A 10,885-nucleotide genomic window follows, 5' to 3' on the forward strand; every position below is an offset into this window, starting at 1 on the left:
GGGGTGATTGCATGAATTGAAATTGCAGAATGTAAATAGAAAGTGTAGATCAGAAATGGGAGTTCATTGGGTGTTAGGAGATATTGAGATCTCCGAATCAAAACATTTTTATCTCTTCCTCAACCAATGCATTCATTGAATTTTGCTTGGCAATCTTATATGATTGGATCCCAATCCCTTGGCTCACCAATTCTCTCTAAAAACAAACAAATTCCCAATCCCTTGGTTTAAATGTTCATAAGAAGAGATGATGCTCGATCACTGATTATACCACACAGTTTCATGAACCACAATTTGGTAGGATTACATGTCACAATATCCATCCAAACCCCAATCCAATTCACTGTGAGAAAGCTTCTCTAGCATGAATCCTCCATTCCTTTCCCAAGGTTCCGAAGGATTCCAATTATGGGTAGTTTCTTTCCCAAGACAACTACCCAATGGAATTAGATCGAGAAGCTTTCTAACAAAATTCAAGAGAAAAGATTGAAGAAGAAGATAAAACTATTATTGATTCATTGAATTACAATAGAGCTCCCTAACCCAATGAAAGGGGTTTAGTGATTCATAGCTCAGAATTCAATTACAAAATTGATGAAAAATTCCCAAGTGTCTAAAAATTCTAACTAACTTCAATCCTATCCTATTTATACACTTTCTAAATTGAGCTTCTGTTGTGTTTTTTTTTTTGGGCTTTGAGGCTTTTCCTTGATTTCCTTTTGCTTTGGGTTTATGGTCCATAATCCTGATGAGGCTGTGATCCAATTCTGTAACATTCATTGAGCAAACTTAGTGAATAACAAGTAATGACACAAGACTCAACAAATTGAAGTTCCAGACTCATCAATTCTTCAGGCCCAATCCCATAAACCATGATATTCAATTGGGTTTCATACCATAATACGTTTAAGTTAATGTTTGTGCTCAAATGCTAACTTAAACTTCAATATATTTGGCCCAGAAACTCTTTCAAAAAGTGGCGTTTAAGTTGAAGTTTAAGTTTCAGTTTAAGGTTAAACTGAAACTTAAACATGGAAATGGAAGAAAGCAACCCAGGAGTGTGAAATGTCGAACACGTTTAAGCTTCAGTTTAAGGTTAAACTGAAGCTTAAACGTGGAAATGAAGAAAGCAACCCTGGAGGAGCAATTGGGTCGAACACGTTTAAGCTTCAGTTTAAGGTTAAACTGAAGCTTAAACCTGGAAATGAGAAAGCAACCCTGGAGGAGAGAAATAGTCGAACACGTTTAAGCTCCAGTTTAAGGTTAAACTGGAGCTTAAACGTGGAAATGCTCCTGGTGCCTTTCTTACTTCTGGCGTTTAACCTCCAGTTTAAGGTTAAACTGGAGGTTAAACGTGGAATTGCTCCTTGGTGAGAAAAAGTGTCGAACACGTTTAAGCTCCAGTTTAAGGTTAAACTGGAGCTTAAACGTGGAAATGCTCCCTTGGTGAAATTCTCATTCTGGCGTTTAACTTCCAGTTTAAGGTTAAATTGGAGGTTAAACGCCAGTTCCAGCATTTCCTAGCCTTCATGATTCTGGCGTTTAAGCTCCAGTTTAGGCTTAAACTGGAACTTAAACGCCATTTCCAGCATTATATGGCTTCCTTTATTGATTTTGTTGCTTCCTTGCCTAGCCTCTTCTTCCCTGAAATCATCCAAACAATTGCATCAAAGTCTTGCAAAATTTCATGAGAAATCTTCCATTAATAGCATTCAAGTAATATAACTAAAAACTCATGGAATTTGCATCAAAATCATACTGTTTGGATGGTTCATTGCTTTGTTATTCTTTTAACCATTCTTGGTTACTTTAAGCTCAAGAAAATGCATAAAACAACTAAAACTAACAGAAAAATGCTAGTGAAACTAGCCTAAGATGCCTTGGCATCACAACACCAAACTTAATACTTGCTTGTCCCTAAGCAAGTCCTGAGTTATTTGAGAAGAAAGTATGAAACAGAAAGCAATTACATTGGCTACATTAGTAAGCACTTGAAGTTCATCAGAAGGGTTTTATGCAGAAAGTTGCAGTATCACTTTTTCATTCTTATCAGGTAGTATTATCACTTTTTCATTGCATTCATCAAACACTGCTATGGCCTCTTGTTACTCTTGTGTCTTTGGCACTTTTCCCTTCTTTGTTTTTCTTTTTTTCTTGGAGCTCCTTTGCTCCTTGTTTGCTCAGTGTCATGTGTTGCACAAGCCTTTGGCATTTTCTTTTTCTTATCAGTGCACTGCACATATCCACTACAGGCATTTTAGTTCACATTTCTTCTTGAGACATTGGTGCCCAGCACCTCTTTGTGTGACTAAATGTTTTGTATTTAGGTTGCTCTTGATAATGGACTTTTGGTTGATAATCCCGGGTTAGATAACCCAAGTTACCAAGTGTTGAAACACTCCTCAGAACCTATTCATCCAAGCATATCCTTAATACGTAAACACCACAGGCATTTGTCTCAGAAGTTCAAACCATTGGTGCCTAGCTTATTTTCTCAATTTTTTTTTTTTTGCTTTTTGGTTGCCCTTTTTCAGTGGCTTTTTCTTCTTCTTTTTCTTTCTTTTTCATGGCCAAAGACATTTATTCATCAAGATCCATAGACAGTATTCAACTTCTACACAAAGATGATAATTCTACACTCAATTTCCAGTGAGCTGACTAAACAATCAAGCATGCATACCACCACTTAATTCTACTTGATTTGTCACTAATTGAGCCAAGTTACTTTTGTTCAAACTTTTCTTTTAATTTTTGGAAACAGAACAAGCATGGCAAGCATTTGTTTAAGAAGGTGGAGTTATATCCAAACATCTAGGCATTCACTTTATTCAAAGCAATAAACCAACACTCATACTAAAAACTTCACATTCCAGAAAGATTCAACAATTACAGTTTAAACCAGAACAAGCATACTTTTGTTTGCCTTTTAAAGAATGGTCAAGGAACAACACCACCTTGTGAAATTTCTTGTTTTCTCTTTGTTGCCAGGAAACAATTTGATTTCTCCTTCTCTCCTAGTTGTTGCTTCATGTTCTTTCTAAGACCCCTGTTTCCTTTCCTGCAAAGAGTGATGAAGTTGCTTGCTTCTCAAGCACTTAAGTGGTTAGCTCACTATGTATGGGCAAGTGTCTGAGTCTTAAGTTGGTGTGTGAACACCAAACTTAGTCTCCTACTTACTCCTCTGCTCTTTGAATCCTTGAATTCTCCTTGGAATGAAGTTGCTGCTAAGGATTTTAAGCATTTCTGTGATTGCTTAGAATGGTTGTTCCTTTCATATAATTCAAAGGTTGTTGTGTTCAGTTGATCTGTATGGTGGAACACCAAACTTAGAGTCACACATTCCCCTTTGAATTATTGATCCACGAATTCATTGTTTGGTGTGAAACACTAAACTTGATTCTTTGCAATGCACAGAAACTACTTCACCTTTTTATTGAAACAAATAAAAGAAACAGCAAAGGGGTATTACCTCAGGTTGGGTTGCCTCCCAACAAGCGCTTCTTTAACGTCACTAGCTTGACGGTTGTCCCTTGTTAGGGTGGATTGTAGTGCTTGATGTCCTCTCCTCTCACTATGGAAACGTCCCCATTTGATTCCTTCATGATTTCCAAATGTTCCATAGAAAGAACTTTCCTGATTGTGCACACTTGATGGAGCTGGGAAGGAATGGTTTTGAGGCCAGGTGGGATTGGCAGATAATGACTTGATATCACTTTATCTCCCAGAGAGAAACCTTCAGTGGGAATTTTCTTGTTTCTCCACCCTCTTGGCAATTTCTTTACAATTCTTCCCTCTCTCTTGAGGATTTCTTCATTGACCCTTATGCCAGGAGGATCCTTCTGAGCTGTTTCTATTGATTCTTGTGGCTTTAACTCTTGCAATTCTTGTTTGCCTTCCAAGGACTGTTTCAGAGTTTCAGCTGCTGGATTGCTTTCCTCCAAACACAGATGGCTACTATCATCCTTAGGCTTTTCAGGTTCTGGTTCAGGCTCAGATGTAGGTTTGAAAACATGGAAAATGAGTTGTTCATCATGTATTCTCAAAATTAGCTCTCCTTGTTCTACATCTATGAGCGCTCTAGCAGTGGCTAGAAATGGCCTTCCCAGAATGATAGGGTGTAGGTAGCTTTCCTCCATGTCCAAAATGACAAAGTCTGTGGGGAAGAAATAATTTCCCACTTTCACTAGCACATTCTCAACTACCCCTTCAGCTTGCTTCTGAGTTTTGTCAGCCAATTGTATGATTACATCAGTGGATCTCACCTCATTCAGTTGTAGCCTCCTCATAAGAGTCAGAGGCATCACATTTATGCTAGCTCCTAGATCACAGAATCCTCTGTCAATTTTTGCTTCCCCTATGATGCAGGGGATATGAAAACTTCCTGGGTCTGTTTTCTTAGAGACCATATCCTTCTTGATGAGTGCACTGCATTCCTTGTTCATTATTACAGTTTGTCCTCCCTTCAAAACTCTTTTCTTGCTCAGCAATTCCTTCAAATACTTGATATGTGTAGGCATCTGCTGGAGGATCTCAAGAAAGGGAATATTGATATGGAGAGACTTAAATGTCTCTAAGAACTTTGAATATGTTTTCCCTTTTTCACCTCCTCCTAACCTCTGAGGAAATGGTGCTTTTGGTTGGTATGTTCCCAGCATGCCTTCCTTTTGCATTTCCTTGGCTTGCTCAGTTTCACTTTCCTGCTTAGCTTCTTCCACACCTTCTTTCAAGATTTCTGGCTCCTTTTCTGAGGGTCTGATTCCTTCTTCTTCTGAGACTTCCTTCAATATGGTGATGGCCTTGCATTCTTCCCATCTCACTCCCTTTTGTTCCCCTTTAGGATTCTTTTCTGTGTCACTAGGGAACACTGCAGTTGACTTGGGGGCCTGTTGAGATAGCTCTCCTACTCGAGACTCCATCCACTTGAGTTTTTCACCATGGTTCCTTAAGGTCGATCTCACATCTTCCCTAAAGCTTTTCAACTCATTTATGTCTTGACCCATGTTTGCTAGTATTCCTTCTATCCTGTTTAATTGATCTTGAAATTGTTAGTTCGGATTGGATTGGGCAGGTTGATTATTTTGGCCATGATATGGTGGTTGGGAGTAAGTGTTTTGTGTGGCTTAGTATGATCTTTGGTTGGAGTTTTGGTATGTGGAATTGTTATGTTGGTTGTGGTTGTAAGGTTTGTGGGTTTGTGGTTGGGTTTGCTGGTTTCCCACCCAAAATTTGGGTGGTTTTTCCATCCTGGGTTGTAAGTGTTGGAATGTGGATCATATGATTGCTTTTGTTGGTTTCCCACATAGTTGGCCTCTTCCCAATCACCTCCTTCAATGCTTACTTCCTCTTGATCTTGTGTGTGTATTGCAGCCACTTGCTTTGTGTCAAATTTCCTGGTGAGCTCTGCTAGTTGCTTGGCAAACACCTTGTTTTGGGCTAGAAATGTATCAACATGGTTCAGCTCCATGACTCCCTTAGTGTTGTGCCTCTCTGAAGCATAGTAGTATTCATTCTCAGCCACTGTCTCAATCACTTCAATGGCTTCTTCCACAGTCTTCTTCCTGTTCAATGAACCTCCTGATGAATGGTCTACAGCCTTCCTTGATTCATAAGAAAGTCCATCATAGAAAATATGCAATTGCACCCAGTCATGGAACATGTCTGGTGGGCATTTCCTTGTCAATTTTTTGAACCTCTCCCATGCCTCGTAGAGGGTTTCACCATCCTGTTGTCTGAAAGTCTGAACCTCAGATCGAAGCCTATTGACCTTTTGTGGGGGGTAGAAACGTGCCAGAAACTTGCTTTCCACCTCATCCCAGGTTGTTAGGCTCCCCCTTGGGAATGATTCCAGCCACTTAGCTGCCTTGTCCCTAAGTGAAAATGGGAACAAGAGCAGTTTATAGGCATCTTCCTGGACTCCATTGGACTTCACAGTGTCGCAAATTCTCAGGAATTTTGTGAGATGTTGGTTTGGGTCTTCATTAGTGATGAGCGGATAATTTGTACACTTTTTGGCATTGTTTTTAGTATATTTTTAGTATGATCTAGTTAGTTTTTAGTATATTTTTATTAGTTTTTAGTTAAAATTCACTTTTCTGGACTTTACTATGAGTTTGTGTGTTTTTCTGTGATTTCAGGTATTTTCTGGCTGAAATTGAGGGACCTGAGCAAAAATCTGATCCAGAGACTCAAAAGGACTGCAGATGCTGTTGGATTCTGACCTCCCTGCACTCGAAGTGGATTTTCTGGAGCTACAGAAGCCCAATTGGCGCGCTCTCAACGGCGTTGGAAAGTAGACATCCTGGGCTTTCCAGCAATATATAATAGTCCATACTTTGCCCAAGATTTGATGGCCCAAACCGGCGTTCAAAGTCACCTCAAGAAATTCCAGCGTTAAACGCCGGAACTGGCACCTAATTGGGAGTTAAACGCCCAAACTGGCACTAAAGCTGGCGTTTAACTCCAAGGAGAGTCTCTACACGAAATTTCTTCATTGCTCAGCCCAAACACACACCAAGTGGGCCCAGAAGTGGATTTTTATGTCATTTACTCATCTATGTACTAGTTTTCTATAAGTAGGACCTTTTACTATTGTATTAGAGAGCAGAAATCTAGGACTTTTGGTAGCTATCTTTGTTTTATGCTATCTTAGACCTTTGGGAGGCTGGCCATTCGGCCATGCCTAGACCCTGTTCTTATGTATTTTCAACGGTGGAGTTTCTACACACCATAGATTAAGGTGTGGAGCTCTGCTGTACCTCGAGTATTAATGCAATTACTATTGTTCTTCCATTCAATTCCGTGAGATCAGAGTCTTCGTGGTATAGGCAGGACCTGATGGCAGCATTCAAGAGAATCCGGAAGGTCTAACCTTGTCTGTGGTATTCTGAGTAGGATTCAATGATTGAATGACTGTGACGTGCTTCAAACCTGTAACCTACTGGGCGTTAGTGACAGACGCAAAAGAGTGATTCTATTCCGGTAGGGGAGGGAACCAAACCGGTGATTGGCAGTACTGTGACAGAGTGCGTGCATTAGCTTTCACTGCGCGGATGGGAGGTAGCTGCTGACAACAGTGAAACCCTACACGAGCTTGCCATGGAAAGGAGTAAGAAAGGATTGGATGAAGGCAGTAGGAAAGTAGAGAGACGGAAGGGAAGGCATCTTCATACGCTTGTCTGAAGCTCTTACACCAATGATATACATAAGTATCACTATCTTTATCTTCTATGTTATTTTCGTTCATCATCATATACATTTGAGTTTGCCTGACTAAGATTTACAAGATGACCATAGCTTGCTTCAATGCTAACAATCTCCGTGGGATCGACCCTTACTCACGTAAGGTATTACTTGGACGACCCAGTGCACTTGCTGGTTAGTTGTGCGAAGTTGTGTAATGCCATGGAATTGAACCACCAAGTTTTTGGAGTTCATGACCAGGGATTATGAGAGTTGTGAAAAGTATTGTTCACAATTTCGCGCACCAAGTTTTTGGCGCCGTTGCCGGGGATTGTTCAAGTTTTGAGCAAGCTTTTGGTAACAATGCCTGGGATTGTTCTAGTTTGGACAACTGACGGTTCATCTTGTTGCTTAGATTAGGTATTTAATTTTTTCGAAATTCTTGAAGATGAATTCTAGAGTTTCATGATGATTTGTTGAAATCTGGCTGGCTGAGAAGCCATGTCTAATCTGATTGGACCGAGGTTTCAACTTATCACCACAAGAGCTTGTTGATTCTCATCAATTTTGCTCTTGGAGCAGTGATCTGCTAAGATTTGGCTGACCTTTGGTCATGTCTAGTGTTTTGGACCGAAGCTTTCTTTAAAAGCTTGGCTGGCTGTGAAGCCATGTCTAATTCCTGGACCGGAGTCTTAGACTAGCATTGCACTGATTCCTGGAATTCTCATTAAGAATTTTGATACCTTTTCCCACTTAATTTTCGAAAAACACAAAAAAATTTACAAAATCATAAAAACCAAAAATATTTGATGTTTCCTGCTCAAGTCTAGTGTCTCATCTTAAGTTTAGTGTCAATTGCATGCATTCATTCATGTGTCTTAAGGATCCTCAAGTAATTCTTGATGATTTTTGTGTTCTAATCTTTGAATTCTATTGACTTGAAGTATTTTGTGTGTCTCATATGCATTCTCATATTGTTAGTGTCAGTAGTATACAAACTGCTAAGTTTGGTGTCTTGCATGCATTGTTAATTGATTCCTTTTGCATTTTGATTATTGAAAATCCAAAAATATTTTTAATTTGTGTCTTTTCAAGTCAATGATACAAAGAATTGAAGATTCAGAACATACTGCAGAGGAATTATACAGAAAAAGCTGAGCATTCAAAAATGCCCAGTGAAGAAGGCAGACTGGCGTTTAAACGCCAGCCAGGGCACCTGGTTGGGCGTTTAACGCCCAAAGAGGTAGCATTTTGGGCGTTAAACGCCAGAATGTATACCATTCTGGGCGTTTAACGCCAGGATGGTGCTAGGGGGAAGATTTTGTTTTCAAAATCAATTTTTTTTCAAGTTTTCAAAGTTTTTCAAAATCAAATCTTTTTCAAATCATATCTTTTCAATCAAATGTTTTCAAAATCAATTTCTTTCCTTTTTCAAAGATACTTACTAACAATTAATGATTTGATTGAACATTTTTTGCCTTTCCTATTGAGGAAGGTTTTATGTTTGAATCATATCTTTTCTTGTTAGGCAAGTCATTAATTTTTAAAATCATATCTTTTCAAATTGTTTTCAAATCATATCTTTTAAAATTGTTTTCAAATCATATCTTCTCAATCACATCTTTTTAAAACCATAACTTTTCAATTAAATCTTTTTAACCACATCTTTTTCAAAATAGTTTTCAATCAAATCTTTTTAATTTCTAATTTCAAAATCTTTTTCAAAAATCACTTGATTTCTTTTTCACTTTTAATTTTCGAAAATTATCAATCAAATTTTCAAAATGTTTTCAAAATCTTTTAAATGAATTTTCGAAAATTCTCTTCCCTCCTTCCCACATCCTTCTATTTATGGAGTACCATTCCTTCTAAATGCACAATTCGAACCTTATCTAACTAAAGTTCGAATTCTTCTTCTCCTTCTTCTTTCTATTTCTCTTTTCCTTTGACATTTCAAGGAATCTCTATACTGTGACATAGAGGATTCCACATTTTCTTTTTCTCTTCTCTTTCATATGAGCAGGAGCAGAGACAAAGGCATTCTTGTTGAAGCTGACCCTGAACCCGAGAGAACTTTGAAGAGAAAGCTAAGAGAAGCCAAGGCACAACTCTCTTTAGAGGACCTGACCGAATTCTTCAAGGAAGAAGAACACATGGCAGCCGAAAACAACAACAATGCCAACAATGCAAGGAAGGTGCTGGGTGACTTCACTGCACCTACTCCTGATTTCTATGGGAGAAGCATCTCTATCCCTGCCATTGGAGCAAACAACTTTGAGCTTAAGCCTCAATTAGTTTCTCTAATGCAACAGAATTGCAAGTTCCATGGACTTCCAATGGAAGATCCTCATCAGTTTTTAGCTGAATTCTTGCAAATCTGTGACACAGTCAAGACTAATGGGGTTAACCCTGAGGTCTATAGACTGATGCTATTCCCTTTTGCTGTAAGAGACAGAGCTAGAATATGGTTGGATTCTCAACCTAAAGAAAGCCTGGACTCTTGGGAAAAGCTAGTCAATGCCTTCTTGGCAAAGTTCTCTCCACCACAAAGATGGAGTAAGCTTAGAGTGGAAGTCCAAACCTTCAGACAGAAGGATGGAGAATCCCTCTATGAAGCTTGGGAAAGATACAAACAATTAATCAGAAGATGTCCTTCAGACATGCTTTCTGAATGGAGCATCATAGGTATTGTCTATGATGGTCTCTCTGAACTATCCAAGATGTCTTTGGATAGCTCTGCTGGAGGATCTCTTCATCTGAAGAAGACGCCTGCAGAAGCTCAAGAATTGATTGAAATGGTTGCAAATAACCAATTCATGTACACTTCTGAAAGGAATCCTGTGAACAATGGGACTAGTCAGAAGAAAGGAGTTCTTGAGACTGACACTCTGAATGCCATATTGGCTCAGAACAAGATATTGACTCAACAAGTCAATTTGATTTCTCAAAGTCTGTCTGGAATGCAAAATGCACCAAGCAGTACTAAGGAAGCTTCATCTGAGGAAGAAGCCTATGATCCTGAGAACCCTTCAATGGAAGAGGTGAATTACCTAGGAGAACCCTATGGAAACACCTACAATTCTTCATGGAGAAATCACCCCAATTTCTCATGGAAGAATCAAGAGAGACCTCAACAAGGTTTCAATAACAATAATGGTGGAAGAAACAGGTTTAGCAATGGCAAGCCTTTTCCATCATCCTCTCAGCAACAGACAGAGAGTTCTAAGCAGAATACTTCTGACTTAGCAACAATGGTCTCTGATCTAATAAAGACCACTCAAAGTTTCATGAATGAAACAAGGTCCTCCATCAGAAATTTGGAAGGACAAGTGGGTCAGCTGAGCAAGAAAGTTACTGAACTCCCTCCTAGCACTCTCCCAAGTAATACAGAAGAAAATCCAAAAGGAGAGTGCAAAGCCATAGACATGGCCGAATATGGAGAGGAAAGAGAGGAGGAGGACGCCACTGAGGAAGACCTCAGTGGGCGTGTACCAATCTCCTCTGAGTTCCTCAATGAGGAACAATGGGAATCTGAGGCTCAAAATGAGACCATAGAGATTCCATTGGACTTACTTCTGCCATTCATGAGCTCTGATGAGTATTCTTCCTCTGAAGAGGATGAGTATGTCACTGAAGAGCAAGTTGCTAAATACCTTGGAGCAATCATGAAACTGAATGACAAGTTATTTGGAAATGAGACTTGGGA

At 39.2% G+C, this 10,885-nt stretch overlaps 2 non-coding genes across 2 annotated transcripts; one reads left to right on the top strand and one right to left on the bottom strand.

The window, feature by feature from the left end:
* The first annotated feature begins 5,654 nt into the window (after positions 1–5,654).
* On the top strand, positions 5,655–5,758 carry LOC130937113 (small nucleolar RNA R71). Its single transcript, XR_009068346.1, has one exon. It is a non-coding gene; the product is annotated as a small nucleolar RNA R71 (small nucleolar RNA).
* A 3,979-nt stretch (positions 5,759–9,737) lies between these two features.
* LOC130938253 (small nucleolar RNA R71) lies at positions 9,738–9,845 on the bottom strand. Its single transcript, XR_009069425.1, has one exon. It is a non-coding gene; the product is annotated as a small nucleolar RNA R71 (small nucleolar RNA).
* Positions 9,846–10,885: the final 1,040 nt, after the last annotated feature.

Source organism: Arachis stenosperma, chromosome 6 (genome assembly GCF_014773155.1).
Source record: "Arachis stenosperma cultivar V10309 chromosome 6, arast.V10309.gnm1.PFL2, whole genome shotgun sequence".
NCBI classification, from domain to species: Eukaryota; Viridiplantae; Streptophyta; class Magnoliopsida; order Fabales; family Fabaceae; genus Arachis; species Arachis stenosperma.